Source organism: Ovis canadensis, chromosome 4 (assembly GCF_042477335.2).
Source record: "Ovis canadensis isolate MfBH-ARS-UI-01 breed Bighorn chromosome 4, ARS-UI_OviCan_v2, whole genome shotgun sequence".
NCBI classification, from domain to species: domain Eukaryota; kingdom Metazoa; phylum Chordata; class Mammalia; order Artiodactyla; family Bovidae; genus Ovis; species Ovis canadensis.
The window spans coordinates 38,378,827-38,391,963 of NC_091248.1; the positions used below are offsets into that span (position 1 = coordinate 38,378,827).

General features: G+C 36.3%; 1 protein-coding gene across 2 annotated transcripts in view; it reads right to left on the bottom strand.

Annotated features, from left to right (window-relative positions):
- The window catches only part of AGMO (alkylglycerol monooxygenase), a 406,391-nt gene that overhangs the window by 188,644 nt on the left and 204,610 nt on the right, over nt 1-13,137 (bottom strand). The window lies entirely within an intron of this gene.

Genomic DNA, 13,137 nt, shown 5'->3' on the forward strand with positions numbered 1-13,137 from the left:
AAGCTGAAACTCCAATACTTTGGCCACATCACGCGAAGAGTTGACTCTTTGGAAAGACCTGATGCTGGGAGGGATTGGGGGCAGGAGGAGAAGGGGACGAGAGAGGATGAGAAGGCTGGATGGAATCACCGGCTCGATGGACATGAGTTTGGGTGGACTCCAGGAGTTGGTGATGGACAGGGAGGCCTGGCGTGCTGGGATTCATGGGGTCACAAAGAGTCAGACAGGACTGAGCGACTAAACTGAACTGAACTGAATGATACTTTGCTTAAAGTGTTCTTGGTAATAATTCTTTAAAAGTTTTGACTTTCATAGTTCTTTGAAACACCTGTATCCTCATGTATGGAGAAATCTCTTACCTTTTATGAATAAATACCACCTTTCAATGGTTATTTTAAATATCAGCCAACTCTTTGTTGTTTCAAACCCAAAGCTGCCTTTAATAAAGAAAATATTTAAAGAAGAATGTGTTTATGAGTGTGAACACATACATGAAAGAGATTACACATATCCACTCACACTTTGATGAAACCTATATATTCCTACCTATAAGTCAAAAGTCCTTTTTTGAGTCAGTAACAAAAACAACATATCTCTCTGTCATAATCACAAATTAATTGTATGTTTTGTTTAACATGTAAAAATTTAATAATTATGTTTATTGAGCATCTACTGTTTTACAGCTTCCTTGCTATGTGTTTTATACAGATTAATTCTTTTTATATGCCCAGCAAACTTGCAGAGTAGGTATTATATAAGCTTTGAATACAAAAAAGCAAATGAAATGGGACTTAAAAGATTAAGTAACTTTCCATCACACAGAAATAAATGATACCTCTGAAATTCAAAATAGACCTAACTGACCCCAAAGTGTGACGGTGGTAGAATCCATATGAGCAACACACTTAAAGGGATTGTAAGCAGAGGTCTGTACTAAAGTTACTCGTGTAAGGGCCAGGTGGTTACTGCTCCAGATTGAGAGTAGATGAATAAAATCAAGGAGGTGGATACACAGCCAGCCACTGGACGGCTTCCCTACTCACTGATGATATTGATGTTTGATAAGAACACCAAAGGTTGTAATAGAGTGATCAAACACTTTGTCTTTTTTCTTTTTCCTAACTAGAGGTAATGTCAAGTCATTATTAACTAATATACCCTTTCACAACTAAGCAGCATCTGTCCAAAGTTATAAACAAAAGGTGCCAATTGCCACTGCGGCTCACACCCAGTATCCCAGTTCCATATCATCTTCTGGATCAGCCCCATCTCTCATGAACAATTTCTAACACTCCCCAAGTCACTCTCCATATGCCTAGGATGGCATCCAGAATTGCCAAGGGAATTTAACCCTCCAGAGCCATAATTCAGTACAAGACAATTATTGAGTTGTCAAAGATCTGAATAAAAAGTGTCAGGATGCTTAGGACAATGGATACAGTGCTGGATATCAGATATAGGATGGGGAATTTGGTGAATTTCCCAATGTTTGAGTGGAGACTTGGAGAGCAGGAAAATGCTATTTAGGTGTGTGACATTCAGCAGTGGCTTCTCTGGGACAGTAAAGCAAAACAAAATATTTTCCCCATGGTAGAAGTAATGAGGTGTGCTTGAGCAGAGAACAGATTGTGTATGTATGCTCAGTCACGTCTAATTCTTTGCAACCCCGTGGACTGTAGCCCACCAGGCTCCTCTGTCCATGGGATTTTCCAGACAAGAATACTGGAGTGGGTTGCCATTTCCTCCTCTAGGGGATCTTCCTGACCCAGGAATCAAACCCATGTCTCCTGAGTCTCCTGCATTGCAGGCAGATTCTTTACCACTGAGCAACCAGGGAATGTTGGCTTAAGGGAAATATTTTGTTTCTAAAAACATGCTTCTTATTACCATTATTGAAGAAGGAAGTGGCAACCCACTCCAGTATTCTTGCTTGCACAATCCCATGGACAGAGGAGCTTGGCAGGCTACCGTCCATAGGGTCGCAAAGAGTGGGACACGACTGAAGCGACTTAGCATATCATTACTGCTTCTTTTTGATCTTTTAGGAAAAAATTCATGTGGAAGGGAGAAATGATTTGTGCCTCACACCTGTAGCATGATTTTAAATGCTCTAAAAGAATGCAGGGTTTGAAATTATTTGAACCTATTAGCCACGTATACATGGCCAGATTTTTCAGCATTCCTAAGCTGTGTTAAGTGTTCAGTACATTTCAAATAAAATATGAGTTTGGAAGAGTGCTTGGCATAAAGTAAGAAGTCAACTAATGGTCATGATAAGTATCAATGCTATCATATTTAGGCTTTACTAATTTTCCAAATAGCACTCAAGCTAATCTTAATAATTACAGTATGATAAGGAAGCACAAATAAAAAGTCAATCAGCTCTTCCAAATATCACAGGAAATTAAGAGACAGGACAAAATATATTTTTTTGTTTTGGTAAGGGAATTTATGATCCCTGAGCCAAAAAATGATAAAGAACTCCTCTCTCTGTAAATTGCATCCTGGCTAATGGTGTTGGTGTGAAAACCAGTTTAATATGACTATCTGCCTGCCTTGTCAAGCCTCTAATGGCTTCTAAGTACCTGAAATTTAGCCTGATTACAACCCTGTATTTGAGTTCCTCTTCCATACCACACTCTGCCTGCTTCTCTTTGTTTGAGGGCTGGCACCTCCAGTTTTTCATTTGCTCATACACACAATTAAAACACCCTTCTGACTGGCCTCTCTAATTCTAAGTTGCGTGTCCACCTATCCTGGCTTCCCACCCTGAGTATGTAGCCAGAGTTATCTCTTCAAAAACATAAGTCATGTTATATCATTCTTATATTCTAAATCCCCCACGAGCTTCAAATCTCACTCTGAATAATGTTCAGTCTTTACTCTGGCCTCTGTACAACATACCCACTATTATCATATGACCCCTGAATAACTTACGTCTTTCACTCTTGAGCTACATCAGAAATTCTGCTCTTCCTTGTATATAACAGACTTTCCACTCAAATCTATTTCTTCTACAGTTTCTTAGGCTTAAAACGACTTCCTTCAGGGATCCTTAAGGTTTATTCCTTTATTTCATTCAGGTAACTGTCACATATCCTTGTTCACGCTATGTAAAATAGTAATTCTCCATACTGATCTATAACTTTATTCTGTTGTATTTTCCATATAACATCAATAGTATGTTTGTTGAGTGACTGACCAAATGATTGGCTATTTTACATATGTGTTTATTATTCATACCTTTAATATAATTCTAACTGGCTTAAAAGTTTAATGTTGAAACATTAAATATTTAACTTAATATAAAAATATTAGTTCCTTAAAATTAAAAAATTCAATTTTTAAATTAACAATTTAATATTAATAGACTAAATACTTGTGTTAAATATTTAAACCATAGACTGCTTTAATATTTCTATATTTAATTTCATAAAGAACAAAACCATCCTGAAACTCAATTTAAAGGAAACAGATTACTCAAAAAAGGAATTCAATATAGAGCACATGTTTCCTTAAAGAGTCCATTTTTCTAGGGAACTTTTACATTTTTCCATATAGTATCCTTTGTTGGGGCTTCCCAGGTGGCATTAGTGGAGAGAACCCACCTGCCAATGCAGGAGACATTCTCTGATTTCTACAAATTCATTGTATAAATATGTATTGAGCCTTTGCTAGACTCTGTGGTAAACAGGAGTTTACGAGAATGAGCAGGAAAGTCAGAATTCCAGCCCCAGAAACCATACGGCTTTAATGCCTGCTGGTTGGACAATAATCCAGCTACACTAAAGCAAAAAAACAGAATAGACTTTATAGACTTTGATCACTGTAAATACTTAGGCTCCTGTGTTTTAAACAAGAGATGAAACGACATGAAGCTTGTTAATTTTTTTATGACAGTACAATTTCATTTTTCACTGGGCTTACCACCATTTCACACCATTTACTGCTAGTATATCTTTCATGTAGAATATCACTCTCAAGTGCTAAAATGGAATTATTGTAAATTAAGCATTGAATACGTCTTTATCACAAAAATGAGGAAGTCCAGAACTATAAAAAGCTTATGAGGCAAGGAATTAATTTTTCTCCTTTAGAATTATCTTTCAAATCCCAAGCAGTTTGATAGCTCTTATTTCCTTAGGTTTCCTGGTATAGGAATCACCACTCACGCATTTGTGCCTGAAGAACATTACTTCCCTTCTACTTTAAATAGATGAGAAAAAAAAAATACTCATAAGGCAACATTAACTACATGGGAATGCAAAAATTACATGCTTGTTGCTTTAACAATTAATGAAAGTGTGAGAGTCCTTCCTTGTCCATAGGTATATATGGAAGAAAGCCGTTTTCTTCTTGAATGGAGATATCAACGTCTTACTCGTCCATGGAAAAATTCTGGTGATCAACACAATGACCTTCTTTATTTTCTCACACAACAAACCTCACAAAGGGAGATATCAGACCCACACACTACATCCTCAAATAATAGTAATCCTCTATATAAATTCTTTTTTAGAAGTTTATTGTCAAAGATAATTTGATAATATTTTCCATAATCCTATCGATTTAGAGATCAAAATGTCTTCATTTTATTATATCACGGTGGTATATTTTTAGGAGTTTCACTGTAAGGTGTCTGAAAAAGTCTACTAAAATCATTATTTTGATTCAGAGTGCTCATCTTCCCAAACATCTGTAAAAATAAGGTAAAAAATTCCCTAATATTTAAATGTCGGTAACCTCTGATGTGAAGGAAGAAAAACTGGTTGGAGGCATACCTGCTCCACTACCTCATCATCCACGTGACTCTAATGGCTTTTTTTTAGATTGAAGTTGTTGTTGTTCCGTCACTAAGTCATGTCTGACCCTCTGCAACCCCATGGGCTGCAACATGCCTGGCTTCCCTCCCCATCCTTCACTATCTGCCGTAGTTTGCTCAGACACATGTCCATTGAGTTGGTGATGCCATTCAACCATCTCACCCTCATCCTTTCGATACCCTGAGCTAAAACCTGAAGGCTTGAAGATGCTTCCCAGAATTGCAGCATAGAAACAGGAGCAGAACTCAAGGTGATGTCATAAAGCAATTTGTAATTCTGCATGAATCTAAATAATATATATCAAAACAAAATCCTGTTTTATTATTAAAAAATCAATACTGACCATACTGTTTTCTTCTACATTTGTAGAACTTTTGGTTACTACTGAAGTATACATAAAGATATTCGATTAGAATGAACATTTTCTATAATGTCAAACTAGAAGCAAGCAAAATAAACATATATCAAAGGTGAAAATATACTGCCTAAAATGTATAACAGATGCACACTTAAGAAGCAATTAATTTATATGGAGTTAGTGACTTTCTACAAAAACATGTAAGAAGTAAAAGCAAAAATTTTATTTTAAAAATTTAATGTAACATAACTTGAATAATTATTTTCAATTATATATTAAGCTATGATTCTACTCTGTTAAGAAAAAATGAAAGTGCACTGAACTAAATAGAGAAACAAGGATGGATTTTCCCTTCCACTTGAAAACAAAATCAACAATATATCAACAAAGCAATCGTTTTCAAGACCCTGGATATTAGGCAACAAAGATCAGCGAATCCAAGGAAATGGGATACAAAAGACATGAACCCCAACTATTGCCCCAGGTACTACCTTGAGAGAGCTTCTAGGCTGCAGCCCAGAGGGAACTCAGAGGGACCTGGCAGACCTCCTGATTTGAGGAGAGAGAGCTGGGGTTTTGGAGAAGCCCAAGGAGGCTATTGTTTGGAAGAAAAAGTTAGTCGCTCAGTCGTGTCTGACTCTTTGCGACCCCACGGACTGCAGCCCTCCAGGCTCCTCTATCTATAGGACTTTACAGGCAAGAGAACGTGAATCCCCAGGGAATCTTCCCGATCCCTACTGAAACTGTGTCAGCTGCACTGCGGGCAGCTTCTTTACCGTCTGAGCCAGGAGGGGCTGTTTGGTAGATGGGACCAAAGAGGAGACAGCTGCATAGACAGAACTCTCTTCTTCTGCAGAGGGTGCCCATCAGGTCTCGTATATCAGCTCCTGCATATATGAGGAGACTTTCAAAGGCTAAAAGAGAACTAGAGTCCACAATGCCCAGGGCTCACAGCAGGGCCAGCTCTAGGACAAGTTGCCACCAGCAGAATGAACCACCTCAAGATTCACTGGGAAGTGGGTAGAGAAGATGGAAGGGCCTTGCCTCAGTATCGAATAGCATTTAGTCCACAGCTGAGCAAACTTAGCAATGATGGGTCCTATGACATTTGCTTAGGAAGACATTCACATTGATATTATCATTTTTGGATGTTCACTAGAACTATTCCAGAGTCACTGGAATCTTTCTAAGTTATCAGTATTTGTTTTAAGATTGCACTAAACTCAGTATGCCAACTTTTTCTATACTCTTGATAGGATACTTTTATTTTTTCACCAAGAAATAAATAGAAATATCATTTATACACCTTTTAGTTCTTTCCCAAAATACAAAAGATAACAATGACAGTCTCAGAGAGGCAAACTTCCTTTCAGGATGCTCAGTCACTCAGTTGTGTCCAGCTGTTTGCAACCCCATAGACTGTGACCTGCCAGGCCTCAGAGTCCATGGGATTTCCCAGGCAAGAACACTGGAGTGGATTTCCATACTATCCTCCAGGGGATCTCCCCGACCCAGGGATCAAGCCATGTCTCTTGCATCCCAGGCAAATTCTTTACCATTGCGCCACCTGGGAAGACTGCCTTTTCAGGAGGATAACTTTTATTAAATAAGACCCTCAAAATCTGTGCACTGAGATTTTGAGTTTCCAACGCTGAATTAAAATGTCTAATTTTTACATAGTTTTAATAAATCAAAATGAGATACTAACTCAAATTATAAGCAGTTTATCATTGGTTGTATTTATTATATGAAAGCTTCTAAAGGAGTTGCCTGATACTGACCAAACTTTAAGACAGTACCAATAGTATGAAGATGTATTTAATTTCAGTTAATATCCCATTATTTGATGCAGAAGGCATTTTAAACTTTCAATTTTCCACTTTATCATATTTCAATACAATGGACAAAACTGTATTTTTCATTGGCATTCACAGGAATCACTTTTCTAAGTTCCTGGAATCTATGCTTATTAGACAAGCAGCTTTGGTTAATATCCTCCCTTTACTAATACACATTTATTACATTCATTTCATGGCTTTAAATTATAATTGATACTCAATTTAGCTCACATTTCTTTTTTCATATTACTTCAGTTACCACCTGAAAACTTTAGGAAATTAAATTAAATCCCAGTAGGCTGCACTGGAGGAAAACAGTATGCATTGAATACTGACTTGAGAGATTTCACGTAGGTCCTGAATTAGATCTAATCTGAGCAAGTGACACTCTTTGTTATGACAGTACAACTAGATATATTGATTTTTTGTTCCTAAGGATCTGTTAAAACCTGTCAATATGAAAGCACTGATTGCAAAATTTTAGTGCCCATAATTTTACAGAGTACAGCATTCAGGGGAATTGAAGACTATAAAAACCTGTTTCCAAACTTATATGAATAATCCCAAATGTCTCATTAACTTGAAATGTATCACTAAATAATCTGTGTTAGACATATCTGCACTAACTTTACTATACATTCTATCATGTGAAAGTGTTAGTTGCTCAGTTCTGTCCAACTCTTTGCAACTCATGAACTGTCGCCCACTATGGGATTCTCTAGGCAAGAATAGTGGAGTAAGTAGCCATTTCCTTCTCCAAGGGATCTTCCCAATCCAGGGGATGAACCTGGGTCTCCTGTACTACAGGCAGATTCTTTACCATCTGAGCCACCAGGGAAGCTCATATTCTATTATAAAACCTTATTAAATAGTCAAACTGTTTTGAGTCTATTACTGCAAAAGATAGCATTGTCTTTAAAGTTTTACTTTGCAAACATGCTAGTGTATCCATATTTCCATTTCAAACCCATATTCATGACATCACCCCATGCAGTGAACCCTGGCAGCTTAGGAATTGACTTCCCAAGCATTACTAAAGTAAAATCAACATGAAAGACCGTCGGTCATATCACTAAACTAAACAATATATATTTAAATGTATGCACTGCAAATTTAGTGAGAAAGGAATGTGACTTTTTACATCTTTCTGGTGGCCATCAAAATGCTTTTTTGATTCTCAGAGTTATTTATGCAGAACTTGTGTACATTAAACAAGTAAGTATTTACCTACTCTGGTATATGCGTAAACAGAAAGGCCTGTCAGACTACAGCAGGGTCCGCAATTACAAGTCAGCCACAACTTTTTCTGTGTGATTATTGGCTACAGTCAATCTGGAAAAAAAATATTTCTGTTGGATTTTAACGTCTTCAGATGCTTTTAAACATCCCTGAGACTACAAAGGCACTATAGAATTTTGCAAATAAGCAAACTTTTTTCCCCCTAGCTGCACAGCATGTTTTTAGCAAAGGAAAACATGTGTGGGAAATAAGCAAATGCACTTTTCAAAATTAATTTGTGTCAAGGATGAAGCTGTCTCCAACTCTAATTTCAATCTGAAAAGGATTTCATCACTTAATATTTCTATTTGTCGACATATCTACATCAGTTTCTCATATAGTTTTTTACGACAATGGAAAAATCTTGCGAAAACCATACTATGAGTTACATATTGTAATATACACCCTGTCTGGCTACATTTTAACCCAAGTAGCATTCATGCATGCCTAGACATTCAAATTCTCCTGGTGAACTTAATATTAAGGCCTCTCTTGCAAAGTCAAAATGGATAAATCTTCATTTTTATTTCTGTGAATTAGGTTAATTTATTTTGAGACTATATTTAGTCTAAAAATTCAATAATACCAACTGTACTCAGTATTGATCAGTATATCAAAGTTAGATAGATATTTAGATATAGAAGATAAAGCTTTTTTTTCTGGTGTTACTCAATTATCTAACCTCCATTAATGCACATATATTTTAATCATAATATAGGTGAACAAGTTAAAATAACAAAGTAATCAGTGATGGGATAATTATGTAATACTTGAAGACATGATTATGAAGCCCTAGGTGAAGCAATTAATAAGTCTAACCATTATAGTAGTTTGACATCAACACACGCATTGCTCACAGTAATGTAATTCATGCTGCTTTTAAGAAACCTTTGCTCCTGAAAGAAATTGTTGGCTTCAAATTTTGTTTCTTTTGAAGCTAAAGACAAATGAACCTGCTACAATATGGAACTGGTTTCATTTGTGTAGCACATATATGAACCAGCAAAGAGTAAACCAGTGTATTTCCTATCATGATATTTCCAAAGCATTTCTGGTCACACTGTATCCTATTTCCTCTTTTAAATTCATAGAATGGAAACTAGAAATGAAATCACTGTTTTCTGCGAAAATCAGGGAAGTCTTTTCCGTAGTTTATTTTTTCTTTTTAAGTTATACATGGAGTGAGAGCACAAATGAACTTGTCTGTTGCCCAAAACTGGAGTCACTCTGTATAGCAATATTGGATTATTAATTTTAAATGCAAAAAACACACAAACATACATAGATCATTAAAGTCTTTAAATAATGCTTAAAAGTAAAATGGCTTTCTTCAAGGTTATCCAATAGTCTCTGTAATAACTTTCTGTAAATCTATTTTATTTAGCAAGATACACTGTATATACAGTTATTTGTCCAACTAGAAAATGTCCCCCATTTCTTCTGTATTAATGCTATGCTGATTTTATCCAGGTATAAGGAAGGGATATGCTCAGCAAGAAAGTGAACCCTTTATCCCCAGGGCTTGAATTACGATATAACTTAATATGATTTATTCATACGATATATTCATGGTTAATTCATGACCTGGTGTTAGTTATTGTTTCAGTGTGGGCATATGAATTTGTCCTGAACAAAGAGACATGAAAGGACATTTGCTGAGAAATACTCTGAAATTTTTCCCCTCTCTTTCTTAAAAGAAATTTCTAAGAAACTACTTGCTGCCTTTGGTGTCACTATCAGGACAGGATGCCCAGAATTGCTGTAATTGTGATGATGGAAGTACAGAGAACTGTAGAGAAGCAAGCCTTTTGGAAACTCTGCATGTTTGAACTGCTAAACTAATCACTCTTCGAAATACTCGACTCTGAATTTTCAGTTTTATTTAAGCTGCATTTAATTGGATATTCTGTTCCTTAGAACAGACTCTTTGTGACCCTGTGGACTGTAGCTTGCCAGGCTCCTCTGTCTGTGGAATTCTCCAGGCAAGAATACTGGAGTGGGTTTCCATACCATCCTCCAGGGGATCTTTCCAATTCAGGTATCGAACCCAGGTCTCCTTCTTTGCAGGCAGATTCTTTACCATCTGAGCCACCAGGGAAGCCTTTATACATTAAAGTTATTTTAACATAACCTTATACTAGACTAATTTTTCTGCATATCTTATTTATCAACTTCTACTATAGAGCTTTCATGGATAGACTGATATCTGTCAATAATCTTTGAAAAAAGTGATTAACCTTGCCTGAATTCACTGCCCACTAATCCCATTTGTATTCATATGCATTTTCTTTATTTTTACATTTTCGTAGACTTTTTCACACTATTTTTTTATGTCTAAAGGTAATTTCTATCAGTTATTTTTATATCATTGTCTGTTAGCACTGCATTATATATATATATATATATATATATATATATATATATATATATATATATATATATCTTGCACTTTTAAAGCACTAATTCTCTCTTTAGTAGTCTTCAGGTGGCGTTATGGTAAAGTGGGGTTTCCCTAGTAGCTCAGCTGGTAAAGAATCCACCTGTAATGCAGGAGACCCTGGTTTGATTCCTGGGTCAGGAAGATCCCCTGGAGAAGGCTACTCACTTCAGTATAAATTTGTGGACTTCCCTGGCAGCTCAGAAGCTAAAAAATCCACCTACAGTGCAGGAGACCTGGGTTTGATCCCTGGGTTGGGAAGATTCCCTGAAGGAGGGCATGGCAATCCAGTATTCTTGCCTGGAGGATCCCATGAACAGAGGAGCCTGGTGGGCTATCATCCACAGGTCGCAAAGAGTTGGACACAACTGAAGCAATTTAGGAGCAGCAGCAGCAGCAAACTGTCAATGAAGTTGTTGACCTCCTCATGCCCACTGTATTTTTGTGTTCTAGAAGTTTAATTTGATTATTTCTAAATGTGCTTCATCATTGTATCTTGATTTTCCATAATTTCTAATTTATTTTTAATTTTAACTTTGCATCTTCAAACATATTAAATTTACTTAATTCGTTTTAATTGATTTTATTTTCAAAATCTATTAACTCTTTTGTTATTTCTGCTAAGTGCTTTGTCATGATGGCTTTCTCCTAGTGTGTTTCTGTGCTTTTTATCTCTATGTTCATCATCACTGAGATATTACCTGGGGACTACGCTGAGACTTGTGTTTGAGAGGAATGCTCTATGCATGATTTGAACATGAATCTTTTAAACATGAGTCCTCATCTGACACCAAACTATGTATTTAGTTTAGGTTTATAAACTAATAATTCGTGTAAATCCTGAATGCATATTTGAGGGAGAGATGGTTTGCAGCTAAAAAATCACGGGGAAGACTTTTTTTTTGCCTCCTCAAAGCCATTTCAGTAAGGGCGAGTTTCTGTTCTATGTTTCTTTTCCTCATCCTCCTCTCCATCCCTTCACTAAGAGTATTTTTTTTTGCTTTCAGTTGTTTTACTTGAAATTCTATAACTGATCTTCTACCCATGTAGACTCTCAGCTTTGTTTTGGGTCCCTTAAGGAACTGACCAACAGTGACTATTCAGTGCCTGGGACAGCTGTCAGGTCAGAAATAGCACCTTATTGAATTTGCATTTTCTCAACATTTTCAGCCTCTAAGGAGTACCTCATTTTTTTGGCCAACTCATCTATGTAATGTAAAGAGTTTTCTTAAAAATTACATTTTGTCAGAAATTTTAGGTATCCGATACACCTTAAAAAGATGTCGGTGTATCTAACCCACTTTGCTGAAAATGGAAACACCCTTTTCTTTGTTTCTTTAGAGCCTAACAGTTACTCATACAGAGCTATGAATGAGTCCTCACTGAGTCCTCAACATTCTTAACTCAGTGAGGTTCTTTTATGAGGTATGTATTTACTTGGTAACAAAGTCAAAGACACCGATTTTCCATTCTTCTGTCATTCTTCTTTCAATTTCACCTGTTTCCAAACTAGCTGTGCATGCGTGCTCAGTCACTTCAAGTCGTATCCGACTCTGTGACCCCATGGACTGCAGCCCACCAGGCTCCTCTGTCCATGGGTCTCTCCAGGCAAGAATATTGGAGTGGGTTGCCATGCCATCCTCCAGGGGATCTTCCCCACCCAGGGATCAAACCTGTGTCTCCTGTGTCTTCTGCCTTAAAGGCAGATTCTTTACCTCTGAATCATGGGGGAAGTCTCCAACCTAGTTACTTCACTATAATGTATGTACTTCTTTGAAATGTTTTAACTATTTTTTGAAAAAAACATAATGTGAATACATCTACGATATAAAACAAATATTTTAAAATACTTCTGTTTTTATCTTGTTATGGTTTGTTAGGGCATTGTTATGTACATTATGCTATTTTTGTTTTCTTTAAGATGTAGGCAGTGAGGGTGTTCTTATGTGGCCAAAAAATGATTCCCCAGGTGGCAATGCCTACATCAGAATCCAGATTCTAAATCTGGTCCAGTGCTCTTATGCTTGAGTAAGACGACCTGAATATATTGAATATTTAGAAAGGACACAATAAATAAAGTTCATCATACATTGCAAATCCCCTAAATTCAAGTTATCAGGGTATTCTCTAACTGAAGATAAGTATGTCGAAATTAATGTAAAGTCCACTTTCCCCAAAACATTTAATTCTAACTTCTGAAATACTTTCTTTATAATTGTTGAAGAATTTATTTCTGGCAAATCAGTTCCTACTTGCCATTTAGATTAATAATTTACTATTTGATGGACACTTTATACAGATATATTTTGGATATAATTAACTTATAATTGGCTCAATTAATTAAGTTGATTGTAGATGAATTCATTTATCTGTTTAAATGTGAGATATTGCAAAAATTCAAAA